This window comes from Ranitomeya imitator, chromosome 5 (assembly GCF_032444005.1).
Source record: "Ranitomeya imitator isolate aRanImi1 chromosome 5, aRanImi1.pri, whole genome shotgun sequence".
Classification (NCBI taxonomy): domain Eukaryota; kingdom Metazoa; phylum Chordata; class Amphibia; order Anura; family Dendrobatidae; genus Ranitomeya; species Ranitomeya imitator.
Genome location: NC_091286.1, coordinates 93,797,929 through 93,816,632, shown reverse-complemented (window position 1 = coordinate 93,816,632; position 18,704 = coordinate 93,797,929). Strand labels below are relative to the sequence as shown.

Below are 18,704 nucleotides of genomic sequence, written 5' to 3'. Positions count from 1 at the left end.
TGTAGTTTTCAACAACTACTAAACGAGAGTCGGAAGATCGAAGCAATGGAGAGGAAACCTGGGGAACACCTTGGAGTGGAACACACCGTCTCTACACCCCATACCCAATTTGTAGGCCTAATGCAGTGTAGTTTTCAACAACTACTAAACGAGAGTCGGAAGATTGAAGCAATGGAGAGGAAACCTGGGGAACACCTTGGAGTGGAACAAACCGTCTCTACACCCCATACCCAATTTGTAGGCCTAATGCAGTGTAGTTTTCAACAACTACTAAACGAGAGTCGGAAGATCGAAGCAATGTGGACGAAACCTGGGGAACACCTTGGAGTGTAACACACTGTCTCTCTACACCCCATACCCAATTTGTAGGCCTAATGCAGTGTAGTTTTCAACAACTACTAAACGAGAGTCGGAAGACCCAAGCAATGGAGAGGAAACCTGGGGAACACCTTGGAGTGTAACACACCGTCTCTCTACACCCCATACCCAATTTGTAGGCCTAATGCAGTGTAGTTTTCAACAACTACTAAACGAGAGTCGGAAGACCGAAGCAATGGAGAGGAAACCTGGGGCACACCTTGGAGCGGCAGACACCGTTAGTAGGCCCTACCAAAGTAGTAGCCCCAATGCAGTTTTCCAATTCATAGAGGCTGAAAACAAGACTATTGACGCTCTGCTTTTATCAAAGGAGGACAGCTGTATTGAGTGGCGCAGACAGACACAGGTAGTAGGACTTAAACCAAAAATGTGGCTCACTGCAGTTTAAAAAAGGTTACAGGGGTACACAGGCAGCATTGCTCTGGTCAGTGGAGGACAATTTCAATAGTGGACCGCAGACAGACTTTGTACGCCTACTATTAAAAAAAGGATGCTCTATGCAATTAAAAATAGGTTCCAGGGGTCCACGGGCAGCAGTGGTGTGGTCAGTGGACGAGTATTGGAAGGAGGGACCGCAGACAGGCGTAGTAGGCCTAACATAACAAAATTAGGTTGTGGGCACTTTCAAATTGGTTCCAGGGGTACACGTGCAGCAGTGGTGTGGTCAGCGGAGGACAATTTGAATTAGGGACTGCAGACAGACTTTGTAGGCTGTCCCCTGTGGACCATGTATCCAACACATTAACCCAGTGCGCCGTAATGGACACGTAACTTTTTGTGGACATGCCTACTGGTCCATGCGTCTCTTGTCAGGTGCACCTTTCTACTGTTTGATTGCCTGAGTGCTATGACAATGCAGACTTTTTCATGCCGGTGGAGGGCTGGGATGGCTTTTCTCGCAAAAGAAATGTCGACTGTGTAGCTTGAACCGTGGTACAGCGTAGTTCATCTGGGCTTTCTAAATATAAAACAAATAAAAAAAGGAGGCTCCATGCACTTTCAGCTGGGTTCCAGGGGTACACGGCCAGCATTGGTCTGGTCAGTGGAGAACTATTGGAAGGAGGGACCGCAGACAGGCTTCGAAGGCCTAACATAATAAAATTTGGCTGTAGGCACTTTAAAATTGGTTCCAGGGGAACACGGGCAGCAGTAGACAGGTCAGTGGAGGCCTAGTGGAAGGAGAGACCGCAGACAGGTTTCGAAGGCCTAACATAATAAATTAGGGCTGTAGGCACTTTAAAATTGGTTCCAGGGGTACACGGGCAGCAGTAGACAGGTCAGTGGAGGCCTAGTGGAAGGAGGGACCGCAGACAGGCTTCGAAGGCCTAACATAATAAATTAGGGCTGTAGGCACTTTAAAATTGGTTCCAGGGGTACACGGGCAGCAGTAGACAGGTCAGTGGAGGCCTAGTGGAAGGAGGGACCGCAGACAGGCTTCGAAGGCCTAACATAATAAATTAGGGCTGTAGGCACTTTAAAATTGGTTCCAGGGGAACACGGGCAGCAGTAGACAGGTCAGTGGAGGCCTAGTGGAAGGAGGGACCGCAGACAGGCTTCGAAGGCCTAACATAATAAATTAGGGCTGTAGGCATTTTAACATTGGTTCCAGGGGTACACGGGCAGCAGTAGACAGGTCAGTGGAGGCCTAGTGGAAGGAGGGACCGCAGACAGGCTTCGAAGGCCTAACATAATAAAATTTGGCTGTAGGCACTTTAAAATTGGTTCCAGGGGAACACGGGCAGCAGTAGACAGGTCAGTGGAGGTCTAGTGGAAGGAGGGACCGCAGACAGGCTTCGAAGGCCTAACATAATAAATTAGGGCTGTAGGCACTTTAAAATTGATTCCAGGGGAACACGGGCAGCAGTAGACAGGTCAGTGGAGGCCTAGTAGAAGGAGGGACCGCAGACAGTCTTCGAAGGCCTAACATAATAAATTAGGGTTGTAGGCATTTTAACATTGGTTCCAGGGGTACACGGGCAGCAGTAGACAGGTCAGTGGAGGCCTAGTGGAAGGAGGGACCGCAGACAGGCTTCGAAGGCCTAACATAATAAAATTTGGCTGTAGGCACTTTAAAATTGGTTCCAGGGGAACACGAGCAGCAGTAGACAGGTCAGTGGAGGCCTAGTGGAAGGAGGGACCGCAGACAGGCTTCAAAGGCCTAACATAATAAATTAGGGCTGTAGGCACTTTAAAATTGGTTCCAGGGGAACACGGGCAGCAGTAGGCAGGTCAGTGGAGGCCTAGTGGAAGGAGGGACCGCAGACAGGCTTCGAAGGCCTAACATAATAAATTAGGGCTGTAGGCACTTTAAAATTGGTTCCAGGGGTACACGGGCAGCAGTAGACAGGTCAGTGGAGGCCTAGTGGAAGGAGGGACCGCAGACAGGCTTCAAAGGCCTAACATAATAAAATTGGGCTGTAGGCACTTTTAATTCTTTTGCAGGGGTACACAGGCAGTGGGCACCATTGGTGTTGTCAGCGGCGGCCGATTGTAATGAGTGTCTGCCAGTTAGTAGTCCCAAAAAATAAATACATGTTAATGTCTCGCATTACAACAAAAAGAAAAACCAAAAGGGTGCAATCATTAGGTACAGGGGTGGGCTCCTCTGCGTAGTTTCAGACCTAGTAATTTGGCACAAAGTATTTACTTGGGTAAATATAGGACACTGCCCCTGACTATGTTAAGTACCATCATACATGTCAACACAATGGTATTGTCAGTGGCAGGAATTTACGGATGTCAGCGCATAGACTAAACATAGGTGGAACTGTGAGAGATAATTGTGCAAGTGGTAGAGCAATGTTTGAGCTGGGGGTGGGGGAACTCTCTTGTGGCCGGCGGTACATGCCCAGGGCCCCTCATGTTACAACAGTGTGTCTGACGTTGGGTGCGCACCACCACCGCCAGAGACACTTTATTGTACTATGAGGGACCCAGTGGCAGTGCCGTCGACCAAAAGCGGGCACACCCACCTCTTCAGACAAACAGCACTTTCACGGGTGCTTGCGCCAAGTGGCGATACCACGGCCCCGTGTGGGGAGTTTGGCCATTTAGGGAGGTGTAAACATGTCGTATGCTGGACAATCAGCTGCTGCAAATTACGAGATTGGTAAAGTCATTCAGAGTAGTCCACAGGTAATACCTTTTCATAGGAAAGCTAGGTGTCGGCCGGGCAAGGTGGGGCAAAAGAATTCGAAATCCAGTTGTGGTTCATTTTAATGAAGGTTAGATCATCAACATTTTGGGTGGCCAGACGAGTCCTTTTTTCGGTTAATATTGAACCTGCAGCACTGAATACTCTTTCTGATAGGACACTAGCTGCCGGGCAAGCAAGCTCCTGCAATGCATATTCTGCCAATTCTGGCCAGGTGTCTAATTTGGATGCCCAGTAATCAAATGGGAATGACGGTTGAGGTAGAACATCGATAAGGGATGAAAAATAGTTAGTAACCATACTGGACAAATGTTGTCTCCTGTCACTTTGAATTGATGCAGCAGTACCTGTTCTGTCTGTGGTCACAGCAAAATCACTCCACAACCTGGTCAGAAAATCCCTCTGTCCAACGCCACTTCGGATTTCTGCACCTCTAACACTTCTGGTCTGCTGCCCCCTGCTGCTCGTGTGAGAACGATCACGGGCGCTGTGTGCTGGGAATGCCTGAAGCAAACGGTCAACAAGAGTTGATTGTTTGGTTGCTAATATTAGTTCCAAGTTGTCATGTGGCATAATATTTTGCAATTTGCCTTTATAGCGAGGATCAAGGAGGCAGGCCAACCAGTAATCATCATCGTTCATCATTTTCGCAATGCGTGTGTCCCTTTTGAGGATACGTAAGGCATAATCCGCCATGTGTGCCAAAGTTCCAGTTGTCAAATCTGCAGTTGTGCTTGGTTGAGGGGCAGTTTCAGGCAAATCTACGTCACTTGTGTCCCTCAGAAACCCAGAACCCGGCCTTGCCACGCCACCAATTTCCAGTGGCCCCGGAGATGCGTCCTCATTAAAAAAATACTCATCCCCATCATCCTCCTCGTCCTCCTCCTCCTGTTCGCCCGCTACTTCGCCCTGTACACTGCCCTGACCAGACAATGGCTGACTGTCGTCAAGGCTTTCCTCTTCCTCGGCTGCAGATACCTGCTCCTTTATGTGCGTCAAACTTTGCATCAGCAGACGCATTAGGGGGATGCTCATGCTTATTATGGCGTTGTCTGCACTAACCAGCCATGTGCATTCCTCAAAACACTGAAGGACTTGACACATGTCTTGTATCTTCGACCACTGCACACCTGACAACTCCATATCTGCCATCCTACTGCCTGCCCGTGTATGTGTATCCTCCCACAAAAACATAACAGCCCGCCTCTGTTCACACAGTCTCTGAAGCATGTGCAGTGTTGAGTTCCACCTTGTTGCAACGTCTATGATTAGGCGATGCTGGGGAAGGTTCAAAGACCGCTGATAGGTCTGCATACGGCTGGAGTGTACGGGCGAACGGCGAATATGTGAGCAAAGTAACCCCGGATAACTTTTCAGGAAGCACTGCACCACCAGGTTTAAGGTGTGAGCCAGGCAAGGAATGTGTTTCAGTTGGGAAAGGGAGATGGCAGCCATGAAATTCCTTCCGTTATCACTCACTACCTTGCCTGCCTCAAGATCTACTGTGCCCAGCCACGACTGCGTTTCTGTCTGCAAGAACTCGGACAGAACTTCCGCGGTGTGTCTGTTGTCGCCCAAACACTTCATAGCCAATACAGCCTGCTGACGCTTGCCAGTAGCTGCCCCATAATGGGACAACTGGTGTGCAACAGTGCCAGCTGCGGATGGAGTGGTTTGGCGACTGCGGTCTGTGGACGAGCTCTCGCTTCTGCAGAAGGACGAAGAGGAGGAGGAGGAAGAGGGGGTGCGAACACCTACAGCCAACTGTTTCCTAGACCGTGGGCTAGGCAGAACTGTCCCGAAATTGCTGTCCCCTGTGGACCCTGCATCCACCACATTCACCCAGTGTGCCGTGATGGACATGTAACATCCCTGGCCATGCCTACTGGTCCATACATCTGTTGTCAGGTGCACCTTTGTACTCACAGATTGCCTGAGTGCATGGACGATGCGCTCTTTAACATGCTGGTGGAGGGCTGGGATGGCTTTTCTCAAAAAGAAGTGTCGACTGGGTAGCTCGTAGCGTGGTACAGCGTAGTCCATCAGGGCTTTGAAAGCTTCACTTTCAACTAACCGGTAGGGCATCATCTCTAATGAGATTAGTCTAGCTATGTGGGCATTCAAACCCTGTGTACGCGGATGCGAGGATAAGTACTTCCTTTTTCTAACCAGAGTCTCATGTAGGGTGAGCTGGACTCGAGAGCTGGAGATCGTGGAACTAGCGGGTGTGCGGGTGGACATGGCAGACTGAGAGACGGTTGGAGACGGTATTGTTTCCGCCTGTTCCCTAGATGCAGTGTTTCCTACTACGAAACTGGTGATTCCCTGACCCTGACTGCTTTGGCCTGGCAAAGAAACCTGCACAGATACTGCAGGTGGTGCGGAAAATGGTGGCCTTACAGTGACGGCAGGGATGTAGCGTTGGTGACTAGCTTCATTGGCCGAGGGTGCTACAACCTTAAGGGATGTTTGGTAGTTAGTCCAGGCTTGCAAATGCATGGTGGTTAAATGTCTATGCATGCAACTTGTATTGAGACTTTTCAGATTCTGACCTCTGCTTAAGGTAGTTGAACATTTTTGACAGATGACTTTGTGCGGATCAATTGGATGTTGTTTAAAAAAATGCCAGACTGCACTCTTTCGAGCCTCGGATCCCTTTTCAGGCATTGCAGACCGGATGGCCACACTGTCCTCCAACAGTTTTTGGCTTTGCCACGCGTTTTTTCCCATCTACGGGCCCAGCAGATGGAACCTGTTGCGATGTTGATGCCTGCTGCGGCCCCTCCTTCTCCGCTTCAGAACTACTGCCGCCTGCACCCTGTTCCCCCAATTGCTGCCAATCGGGGTCAACAACTGGGTCATCTATAACCTCCTCTTCTAGCTCGTGCGCAACTTCGTCTGTGTCACCGTGTAAGTCGGTGGTAGAGCGTTCGTGACGGGGCAACATAGTCTCATCAGGGTCTGATTCTGGATCAGTACCCTGCGAGGGCAATGTTGTGGTCTGAGTCAAAGGACCAGCATAGTAGTCTGGCTGTGGCTGTGCATCAGTGCACTCCATGTCAGATTCAACTTGTAATGGGCATGGTCTGTTAACTGCTTCACTTTCTAAGCCAAGGACGGTATGTGTAAAGAGCTCCATGGAGTAACCCGTTGTGTCGCCTGCTGCATCCTTCTCTGTTGTTGTTTTTGCTGAAGAGGACAAGGAAGCGACTTGTCCCTGACCGTGAACATCCACTAACGACGCGCTGCTTTTACATTTACCAGTTTCAAAAGAGGAGGCAAAAGAGCTAGAGGCTGAGTCAGCAAGGTAAGTCAAAACTTGCTCTTGCTGCTCCGGCTTTAAAAGAGGTTTTCCTACTCCCAGAAAAGGGAGCGTTCGAGGCCTTGTGTAGCCAGACGACGAACCTGGCTCCACAGCTCCAGACTTAGGTGCAATATTTTTTTTCCCACGACCACCTGATGCTCCACTACCACTACCATCATTACCAGCTGACAATGAACGCCCACGGCCACGACCTCTTCCACCAGACTTCCTCATTGTTTTAAAAACGTAACCAAAGTAACGGTATTTGTTGCTGTCAAACAACTTACACGGTGAGCTATAACTTCAGTATGATTTAGATATCCCTTTACAGGTGGGTGAGACCGCAAGGAAAATCAGGCACAATGTTACACACTCTGTTTTCGGTGGCACCAAATGAGAGAGATGCCACACACGCAGGACTGTCACTCAAGCAGAAATGTCAATATTGATCTCCCACTTTTTTTTTTTTTTTCAGGTAGAATTTAGAAACCAAATAAAAAAAAAAAGGCTTTCTATGGCCCACTATTTGAGAGAGAGAGAGATGGCACACCCTGGAGTCAAGACTGGCACACAAGCAGAAAGGGCAATATTAATCTCCCACTGATTTTTTTTTTATTTTTTCAGGGAGACTTTAGAAACAAAAAAAAAAAAAATAGGCTTTCTATGGCCCACTATTTGATAGAGAGAGATGGCACACCCAGGAGTCAAGACTGGCACACAAGCAGAAAGGGCAATATTAATCTCCCACTGATTTTTTTTTACTTTTTCAGGGAGACTTTAGAAACAAAACAAAAAAAATGATTTTTTCAGGAAGAATTTAGAAACCAAATAAAAAAAATGATTTTTTCAGGGAGAATTTAGAAACCAAATAAAACAAAAAATAGGCTTTCTATGGCCCACTATTTGAGAGAGAGAGATAGCACACCCTGGAGTCAAGACTGGCACACAAGCAGAAAGGGCAATATTAATCTCCCACTGATTTTTTTTTATTTTTTCAGGGAGAATTTAGAAACCCAATAAAAAAAAAATAGGCTTTCTATGGCCCACTATTTGAGACAGAGAGATGGCACACCCAGGAGTCAAGACTGGCACACAAGCAGAAAGGGCAATATTAATCTCCCACTGATTTTTTTTTATTTTTTCTGGGAGACTTTAGAAACAAAATTTAAAAAAAAGATTTTTTCAGGAAGAATTTAGAAACCAAATTAAAAAAAAATGATTTTTTTTCAGGGAGAATTTAGAAACCAAATAAAAAAAAATAGGCTTTCTATGGCCCACTATTTGAGAGAGAAATGGCACACCCTGGAGTCAAGACTGGCACACAAGCAGAAAGGGCAATATTAATCTCCCACTGATTTTTTTTTATTTTTTCAGGGAGAATTTAGAAACCCAATAAAAAAAAAAAATAGGCTTTCTATGGCCCACTATTTGAGACAGAGAGATGGCACACCCAGGAGTCAAGACTGGCACACAAGCAGAAAGGGCAATATTAATCTCCCACTGATTTTTTTTTATTTTTTCAGGGAGACTTTAGAAACAAAATTAAAAAAAATGATTTTTTCAGGAAGAATTTAGAAACCAAATAAAAAAAATGATTTTTTCAGGGAGAATTTAGAAACCAAATAAAAAAAAAATAGGCTTTCTATGGCCCAGTATTTGAGAGAGAGAGAGAGAGAGATGGCACACCCAGGAGTCAGGAGTGGCACACAAGTAGAAAGGGCAATATTAATCTCCCACTGATTTTTTTTTTTATTTTTTCAGGGAGAATTTAGAAACCCAATAAAAAAAATAGGCTTTCTATGGCCCAGTATTTGAGAGAGAGAGAGAGAGAGATGGCACACCCAGGAGTCAGGAGTGGCACACAAGTAGAAAGGGCAATATTAATCTCCCACTGATTTTTTTTTTTATTTTTTCAGGGAGAATTTAGAAACCCAATTAAAAAAATAGGCTTTCTATGGCCCACTATTTGAGAGAGAGAGATGGCACACCCAGGAGTCAGGATTGGCACACAAGCAGAAAGGGCAATATTAATCTCCCACTGATTTTTTTTTATTTTTTCAGGGAGAATTTAGAAACCCAATAAAAAAAAAATAGGCTTTCTATGGCCCACTATTTGAGAGAGAGAGATGGCACACCCAGGAGTCAGGAGTGGCACACAAGCAGAAAGGGCAATATTAATCTCCCACTGATTTTTTTTTATTTTTTCAGGGAGAATTTAGAAACACAATAAAAAAAAATAGGCTTTCTATGGCCCACTATTTGAGAGAGAGAGAGAGATGGCACACCCAGGAGTCAGGAGTGGCACACAAGCAGAAAGGGCAATATTAATCTCCCACTGATTTTTTTTTATTTTTCAGGGAGGATTTAGAAACCCAATAAAAAAATAGGCTTTCTATGGCCCACTATTTGAGAGAGAGAGATGGCACACCCAGGAGTCAGGAGTGGCACACAAGCAGAAAGGGCAATATTAATCTCCCACTGATTTTTTTTTATTTTTTCAGGGAGAATTTAGAAACCACAAAAAAAAAATTAATAGGCTTTCTATGGCCCACTATTTGAGAGAGAGATGGCACACTCAGGACTGGCACACAAGCCCAAAGGCCAATATTAATCTCCCACTGTTTTTTTTTTCAGGGAGAATTTAGAAACCAAATAAAAAAAAAAGGCTTTCTATGGCCCACTATTTGAGAGAGAGAGATGGCACACCCTGGAGTCAAGACTGGCACACAAGCAGAAAGGGCAATATTAATCTCCCACTGATTTTTTTGATTTTTTCAGGGAGAATTTAGAAACCCAATAAAAAAAAAAAAATAGGCTTTCTATGGCCCACTATTTGAGAGAGAGAGATGGCACACCCAGGAGTCAAGACTGGCACACATGCAGAAAGGGCAATATTAATCTCCCACTGATTTTTTTTTATTTTTTCAGGGAGACTTTAAAAACAAAATAAAAAAAAATGATTTTTTTCAGGGAGAATTTAGAAACCAAATTAAAAAAAAATAGGCTTTCTATGGCCCACTATTTGAGAGAGAGAGATGGCACACCCTGGAGTCAAGACTGGTACACAAGCAGAAAGGGCAATATTAATCTCCCACTGATTTTTTTTTATTTTTTCAGGGAGACTTTAGAAACAAAATAAAAAAAAAAATAGGCTTTCTATGGCCCACTATTTGAGAGAGAGAGATGGCACACCCAGGAGTCAAGACTGGCACACAAGCAGAATGGGCAATATTAATCTCCCACTGATTTTTTTTTACTTTTTCAGGGAGACTTTAGAAACAAAACAAAAAAAATGATTTTTTCAGGAAGAATTTAGAAACCAAATAAAAAAAATGATTTTTTTCAGGGAGAATTTAGAAACCAAATAAAACAAAAAATAGGCTTTCTATGGCCCACTATTTGAGAGAGAGAGAGATAGCACACCCTGGAGTCAAGACTGGCACACAAGCAGAAAGGGCAATATTAATCTCCCACTGATTTTTTTTTATTTTTTCAGGGAGACTTTAGAAACAAAATTAAAAAAAATGATTTTTTCAGGAAGAATTTAGAAACCAAGTAAAAAAAATGATTTTTTCAGGGAGAATTTAGAAACCAAATAAAAAAAAATAGGCTTTCTATGGCCCACTATTTCAGAGAGAGAGAGATGGCACATCCAGGAGTCAAGACTGGCACACAAGCAGAAAGGGCAATATTAATCTCCCACTGATTTTTTTAGATTTTTTCAGGGAGAATTTAGAAACCCAATATAAAAAAAAAATAGGCTTTCTATGGCCCACTATTTGAGAGAGAGATGGCACACCCAGGAGTCAAGACTGGCACACAAGCAGAAAGGGCAATATTAATCTCCCACTGATTTTTTTTTTATTTTTTCAGGGAGAATTTAGAAACCCAATAAAAAAAAATAGGCTTTCTATAGCCCAGTATTTGAGAGAGAGAGAGAGAGAGATGGCACACCCAGGAGTCAGGAGTGGCACACAAGTAGAAAGGGCAATATTAATCTCCCACTGACTTTTTTTTTTATTTTTTCAGGGAGAATTTAGAAACCCAATTAAAAAAAATAGGCTTTCTATGGCCCACTATTTGAGAGAGAGAGATGGCACACCCAGGAGTCAGGATTGGCACACAAGCAGAAAGGGCAATATTAATCTCCCACTGATTTTTTTTTATTTTTTCAGGGAGAATTTAGAAACCCAATAAAAAAAAAATAGGCTTTCTATGGCCCACTATTTGAGAGAGAGAGATGGCACACCCAGGAGTCAGGAGTGGCACACAAGCAGAAAGGGCAATATTAATCTCCCACTGATTTTTTTTTATTTTTTCAGGGAGAATTTAGAAACACAATAAAAAAATAGGCTTTCTATGGCCCACTATTTGAGAGAGAGAGAGATGGCACACCCAGGAGTCAGGAGTGGCACACAAGCAGAAAGGGCAATATTAATCTCCCACTGATTTTTTTTTATTTTTCAGGGAGGATTTAGAAACCCAATAAAAAAATAGGCTTTCTATGGCCCACTATTTGAGAGAGAGAGATGGCACACCCAGGAGTCAGGAGTGGCACACAAGCAGAAAGGGCAATATTAATCTCCCACTGATTTTTTTTTATTTTTTCAGGGAGAATTTAGAAACCACAAAAAAAAAAAATTAATAGGCTTTCTATGGCCCACTATTTGAGAGAGAGATGGCACACTCAGGACTGGCACACAAGCCCAAAGGCCAATATTAATCTCCCACTGTTTTTTTTTTCAGGGAGAATTTATAAACCCCACAAAAAAAAACAGAAAAATAAAAAGGCTTTCTATGACCCACTATGTGAGAGAGATGGCACACACAGGGATGGCACTCTAGCAGAAATGCCAATCTTAATCTCCCACAAAAAAAAAAAACAGGGACTGTCCTACAATTACTATCTCCCTGCAGTAATCTCAGCCACGTATGGCAGGCAGCAATAAGGAGTGGACTGATGCACAAATTAAATCAAAAGTGTGGACAAACAAACAAGATAGCTGTGCAGAAAGGAAGGAACAACAGGATTTGTGCTTTGAAAAAAGCAGTTGGTTTGCACAGCGGCGTACACACAGCAATGCAGCTATCAGGGAGCCTTCTAGGGCAGCCCAATGAGCTACAGCGCTGAGGAAAAAAAAAAGTAGCTTCCACTGTCCCTGCAAACAAAAGGTGGTGTTGGACAGTGGAAATCGCTACAGCACAAGCGGTTTGGTGGTTAATGGACCCTGCCTAACGCTATCCCTGCTTCTGACGAAGCGGCAGCAACCTCTCCCTAGGCTCAGATCAGCAGCAGTAAGATGGCGGTCGGCGGGAACGCCTCTTTATAGCCCCTGTGACGCCGCAGACAGCAAGCCAATCACTGCAATGCCCTTCTCTAAGATGGTGGGGACCAGGACCTATGTCATCACGCTGCCCACACTCTGCGTCCACCTTCATTGGCTGAGAAATGGCGCTTTTCGCGTCATTGAAACACGACTTTGGCGTGAAAGTCGCGTACCGCATGGCCGACCCCACACAGGGGTCGGGTCGGGTTTCATGAAACCCGACTTTGCCAAAAGTCGGCGACTTTTAAAAATGAACGATCCGTTTCGCTCAACCCTACTGGCAACAATGGCAGAAGCTGGAAGTACAGCAGTAGCCCTTCGCACAGTGTCAGACTGAGCATGACACTGGGACCGACGCCTCTGCTGAGCAGGCTCCACTGCGGCAGGAGAAGAATGGGAGACCGCTACAGAGATGGCTCAAGATTCCCCCTGTGCAGAGGCAGGAACTCAACCCCTAACAGGTAGTCAATGCTTTCTGTAGACCAAAAGGAGCCCTGGATTAATAAAGAATTGTAATCTATTTTTCTTGAGTCTCATCCTAATGGAAATAGGGTCAATGTGGACTAGAAAAGGACTCTGGTAAATAGAGTGTTGAATTTTATGCTAAATGTTTTAAAGTATGCCTATACAATTGTTTGGTATTTTTCAGGTACCGTATGATCAGGGATGACCATGTTTTAGGAGGGATGTATGTAAGAGTGTGTAAAAGACAAACATGCGATTTCTCCTTCCCAAAATTCAATTCAGACAAAACCCCAATGGAACCACCCATCATAATGAGGAAGATGGAGGCATTTTGGACGCCGTTTGGCATCTGGTCTGGTGGTATCCATCTTTTTAGACATTCACAGATCTGTGGTCATCCATACTTGTGGGCTAAAAAGACACCTAAAACGATGGGACATCGCCGGAACAGAGACCAGTCCAAAGTGACTCCATCTGCTTCGTGAGTGAGTTGTTCCATTGAGATTTTGTCTGAATCACGGTTTTGGGGAATTTACACACAAATCCCTATGTAAGCGCTCAGCGGAGATCGCAGGATAAATGTGAGATGATCCTTGTTCCGATTTTTGGGAGATAGAGTGAACAAATAGCAGTACAAGAACAGTTCTTATTTTTATTTCACCATGCTGTATAAGGCTGCCTTCACACTAGCAGTATTTTGTCCGTATTTTACATCAGTATTTGTAAGCCAAAACCAGGAGTGGAACAAATAGAGGAAAAGTATAACAGAAACATATGCACCACTTCTGTATTTATCACCCACTCCTGGTTTTTGCTTACAAATACTGATGTAAAATACTGACAAAATACTGCTAAGTGATAAAGCGGATTTATTCTTCGGGTAGAGGTGATTACAGCGATACTAGATTTACAGTATATCGGGACTCTTTAAGATTTTGCTGCTATCACAGTAAAAATGCTTGTTTATAAAATGTATTTTGTTTTTCGTTGTTATATTCTGAGAGCTGTAACTTTTTTATTTTTTTGGCGATCAGAGCTGTATGAAGGCTTATTTTTTTGCAGGGCGAGTTGCAGATTTTTTTTATACCATTTTAGGGCCCATAATATTTTTTAATGGCTTTTTATTCTGATTTTTCAAACACAGAATTAGCAAAAAACAGCAATTCAGTTATTGTTTGTTATTTTTTATGCCGTTCACCGTGCAGTAAAAGTGATAAGAATGATTTGTTCATAAGGTTGGTATGATTACAGCGATACCAGATTTATATATATTTTTATGCTTTGCTATTTATACACACTAAAACAATATTTTGCAAAAATGAATTTGTGTTTGCATCATCATATTTGGAGAATTGTAACTGTTTTAATTTTTTGCTGAATGAGGGCCTGTTTTTTGCAGGATGATTTGGCGTTTTCTTTTATACCACTTTTCTTCATACAACTTTATCGCTTTTTATTCACTTTTTTGTGAATCAGTATGATGAAAAAGTGACATTTTTGACATTTTTTTATTATTTTTTTACAGCATTTGCCATACGGAATAAATAACATGCCAGTTTTATAGAGCGGGTCGTTCCGGACGTGGTGATACCAATTATGTGTACCTTTTTTTTTTGTTTTATCATTAATGCTGCGCTTTGTATAATGAAACTTTTGTATGCTTTTTTGTGTTTTTTTTTACATATTTTATGTAACTTATTTACTTTTTCACTTAGTCCTACTATGGGACATGTATAATTTTTATTCTTATCTCATACACTGCAGTAGTCGTGTACTGCAGTGCATGAGAATGTCAGTGTTTTACTGATACAGCCTTTGAAACCCAGCTTATAGTTGGATCTCACAGGCCACTGTACTATGGGGTCATCCTATAACCTCAGGGTACTATGGTAACCTTCGGGACCAGCGGGGGTTAGATAGTAATCAAGTGGGTCTTGCAACCCCCTTGCAACTACTTGACAGCGGTTTTTAAGGGGCTAATCAGCTCTGATCAGTTTCAAAGGTGTCCAGGGCCAATACAGCAGTGTGTCAGCTGTCATGTACAGCTGACACCCACAGACATTGTTGCCGCCGCCATGTGGCGCTATTCCCTTATTCCTGAGAGCCATTAAAAAGCAGCGCTGAGGAATAAGGTCCTTTAATGACCATCGTTAAAAAGCATATCATCGATTATCAGTTATCGGGGTTAATGGAAAGGATTTTCTATAAAGCGAACAATATATGAAGTAAATGTGCTCCAGTTAAAGGGAATCTGTCAGTAGGATCAACCTTCCTAAGCCATCTATATGGTTTCGGAGGTCATAGAAAATTGAATAAAATATCTGCAATCCAATGTCTCATTCCTTAGAAATCTGTTTTTCTTAATATGTAAATGAACTGTTAAGAGCTATGAGCGGGACACTGATTCCCCTGAGAATCTGCCTCCAGAGACTATTTTTAATGAAAATTATTTTGAATGTTACCAGTGTGAAACATGTTGCACAGGAGAACAGTCTGTCACTCATAACATGCCTCACACTGGTAATGCCCACTTTCATTTCTAATAAGCTCTGGAGGCAGATTCTCAGGGAGATATATGTTTGGACCATAAATCTTAACAACTCATTTACATATTAAAAAATGGGGATTCCTCTGGATGCCCAGATAGATGGATGGAGGGTCGAATCTACTGACAGATTCCTTTTAATTATAAAACATTTGTTTGTAGATTATTTTCTTCAGTCAAAACATGTCAAATTTCAAATGGAGGGTCGATACTACCGACAGATTCCTTTTAATTATAATAATAATCTTTATTTTTATATAGCGCTAACATATTCCGCAGCGCTTTACAGTTTTGCACACATTATCATTACTGTCACCGATGGGACTCACAATCTAGAATCCCTATCAGTATGTCTTTGGAATGTGGGAGGAAACCGGAGTGCCCGGAGGAAACCCACGCAAACACGGAGAGAACATACAAACTCTTTGCAGATGTTGTCCTGGGTGGGATTAGAACCCAGGACCCCAGCGCTGCAAGGCTAACCACTGCGCCACCGTGCTGCCCTAATTATAAAACATTTGTTTGTAGATTATGTTTTCTTCAGTCAAAACATGTCAAACTTCAAAATAACTGTTTTGACTGAACCCTAACATTCAAATGGGGGATGAACAAACTAGGGGAGATGTTAAATCTGTGAACCACATGTTCGTATACAGACTACCTAGGAGATTGGCACCCTAAAATTCCACAATGTTGTCCCTACTCAATGTTGGCTAACCCTGAGTGTCCATAACTGTGCCCTCAACTATATACAGAGTATAACCCAAAACAACAGAATGAAGTGCATACAGAAGGTGAGACACAGTGGCTGGGACTTCAAACATCCATCTACATTGGAATATAACCAGCAAAGACTGCATGTGCATGATGAGCATAAATAGCCCCTACCAAGATGCGATAGGCCAAACCAAATGAGGATGTGGAAACATCTGCACAGAAGCAACACAGCAAAGACAAGAGCAGCAGTTGGACAGAGACAATACAGGCTATGGTCCAACATATAGGACATAGCGTTATGAAAACAAATAATGCACACTGTCCATTTTTTTATATGGTAGACTATGAGTGATGGGTACCAGATATAGGGCTTTGTTCACACAGTTTGAGTTTTGCCACAGTACTGCAACTGTAAATAAAAGTAAATTGAGGAAAAAATAGAAGCGTCACGTAGACAGAAAAATAGAAATAATACAAAAACATTATTATTCAATTCATATTGTAAAAAAATGGGAGATAATAGAAATGTGCTCCTAAATAAGATGTCATGTTAGAAATCCTTGATTGCTAAACAGAGGTCATGTACTCTTTCAATAAGTGACATAATTTCTATTATACAATCAAAGAAGATTTCATATTAAAATAATAAATTAGCAAACATAATTAATAGAAACAGTGTACATGAGTAATAGAAATTCAACTTGTAGAGCTCATGATAGTGTCCCAGTCATTTTTGGTATTTTTTACTGCAGTGCTATTCTTGGTAATTAAAAAACTGAAAAACCTAACTACGATAACTCGGAATCCCAGAAAAGAATATAAACCAAAAGAAAAAACAAGGATCCTTAAAAAGTAACTTTTATTTAATAAAGCACTGGTATACTAAACAGTTAGACAAGTTTGGACCTTATTTGATAAGATAGAGGAGTGTGTATAACGATATCTTATGTCTCATTGACTGATTATTTAAGGCACTTTTGTGCTGTGTATCTTTTTATCTTTTTTTGGACAAAATATATATATTTTTGCACTCTGTGTACCCGTAGTTGGGTTTAATCATCTGACTGTACTTTACCTCTAGGGGGGCATTGTTCTGTAGACATTGTGCTTTGTACTGCTCCCTCTGGTATATTGACTAAGTACATTTTTGAGAATTCATTTTTTTTATTTATATTTATTTTGGGGGGGTTATTTTTTGCATTTTGTTTAGTTTTAGTATCGGAGGTGTATGTGGGACAATATCTTTTGTCTATCCCTTATTATAGGGACTGTTAGGGGCCCTAGGGTCAGCTATCATTGAGTGGGGGCGCCTACCGCAGTAAATTAGGGTGTCTACCTCCACTGTCAGGCAGTTGGCATTATAGGGATGTATAGTAGGGCTCACCAGCCTTTTTCCTGATTGTAGATACCTTCTAGGGTGTACAAGGGTGAGCCGTCGAGGAGTGGGGGCGCCTACCGCAGTAAAGTAGGGTGCCAACCTCCACTGCCAGGCAGGACTCATTGTAGTTCGACGTAGGGTCTAATAGGTACATTTAATACTGTTTTATTTGTATTTTGGATAAATATAGTCTCTTTAATCGTATTAAATAAAAGTTACTTTTTAGGGATCCTTGTTTTTTCTTTTGGTTTATACTAATTAAAAAACTGAAAACTCCAAGAAAACCTGGTGAACCCCAATTTGGTCAATGAGCCCTTAAGGATTTGCTTTCTATTTAAAAATGGATCCAGCAAAGCCATCATGGTTCCAGTACAACAAAACGAATGACTCAAATGTGATCAATACCTTTCTCCAATATTAAAGAGATAATTATAAGCATTTACTTCAGTAGCATGGAAAATATATTTCACTAAAAAGCTACAAATAAGATATGTGTACATTAATGGAATAGAAGTAAAAGGCTTGTTGAAAAAAAAAACAATAAAATGATAGTGGAACCTTTATAAAAGAAGTTTTTTTTATCTAATATGGTGTGATGATTTTGGAATTGCATTAGCCAACAATGAAGGATGGCGTGACTTATATTGCAGAAAATCCCAACTCTTCAGACAGCTGCTTACCTCTGGAGAATGGCACATTACTGACCTCCGGTGAAGGCTGAGCTGATCCTTGCTGATAAGTGGAAGTCATCTGTCAGTCTTCAGTGTCCGCCTCTATTGACTTGCTGTGGGACAACAGGATGGCCTGTTCTGTGCTTAGGACCCAAAGACATTGTGATTCATGAACCATTTACGTGCTCAGTGCAACTTTCCGAGCCTATCACTCATTAACAATGAATCACAATTGTATCTACTGGTTATCAGCAGAGTAAATAGCGCACATTCCATATGTAACACATTCGCTTTATCCTGCCCTGATTTTAACTAATAATTTATCATGTCGACTACAAATTCCTTAGTAAATTATCCACTTCTATTTTCATCATTTTACTCTTTTGCTTTTTTTCGTGGAAACATGCACATTAAATATGTAATGGCTTGATTTTTGGAAAACATGTTATTTATTTCAATTTACTGCACACTTACTATATTTCTAACTTCTTTTTAGCCATACAATGTTATTCTTAGCATCTCTAGATTGCCCATTGCTTCTGAAGGCAAATGATCTCTAATGCAAAGATCAGCTCATTATACTGATTAAAATGACACACAGACATGTTAAAGAGGTGTTGTTCAGACTATTATTAGAATTTATGTGCTTATTTTTTCCAATATATAAAGAAAAATACAAGTGCAAAGAGTTGATGATAGATTGTTTAGACCAGGGCCAGACTGGCCGTTTGGCAATTCTGGCAAATGCCAGAAGGGCCTGTCTGG

General features: G+C 42.4%; 1 long non-coding RNA gene across 1 annotated transcript in view; it reads right to left on the bottom strand.

Annotated features, from left to right (window-relative positions):
* Positions 1-18,014, bottom strand: part of LOC138680554 (uncharacterized) — an 85,748-nt gene extending 67,734 nt beyond the window's left edge. The window contains exon 1 of the long non-coding RNA XR_011321654.1: positions 17,949-18,014. This is a non-coding gene — a long non-coding RNA (uncharacterized lncRNA). The remainder of the gene's footprint in view (positions 1-17,948) is intronic.
* Positions 18,015-18,704: the final 690 nt, after the last annotated feature.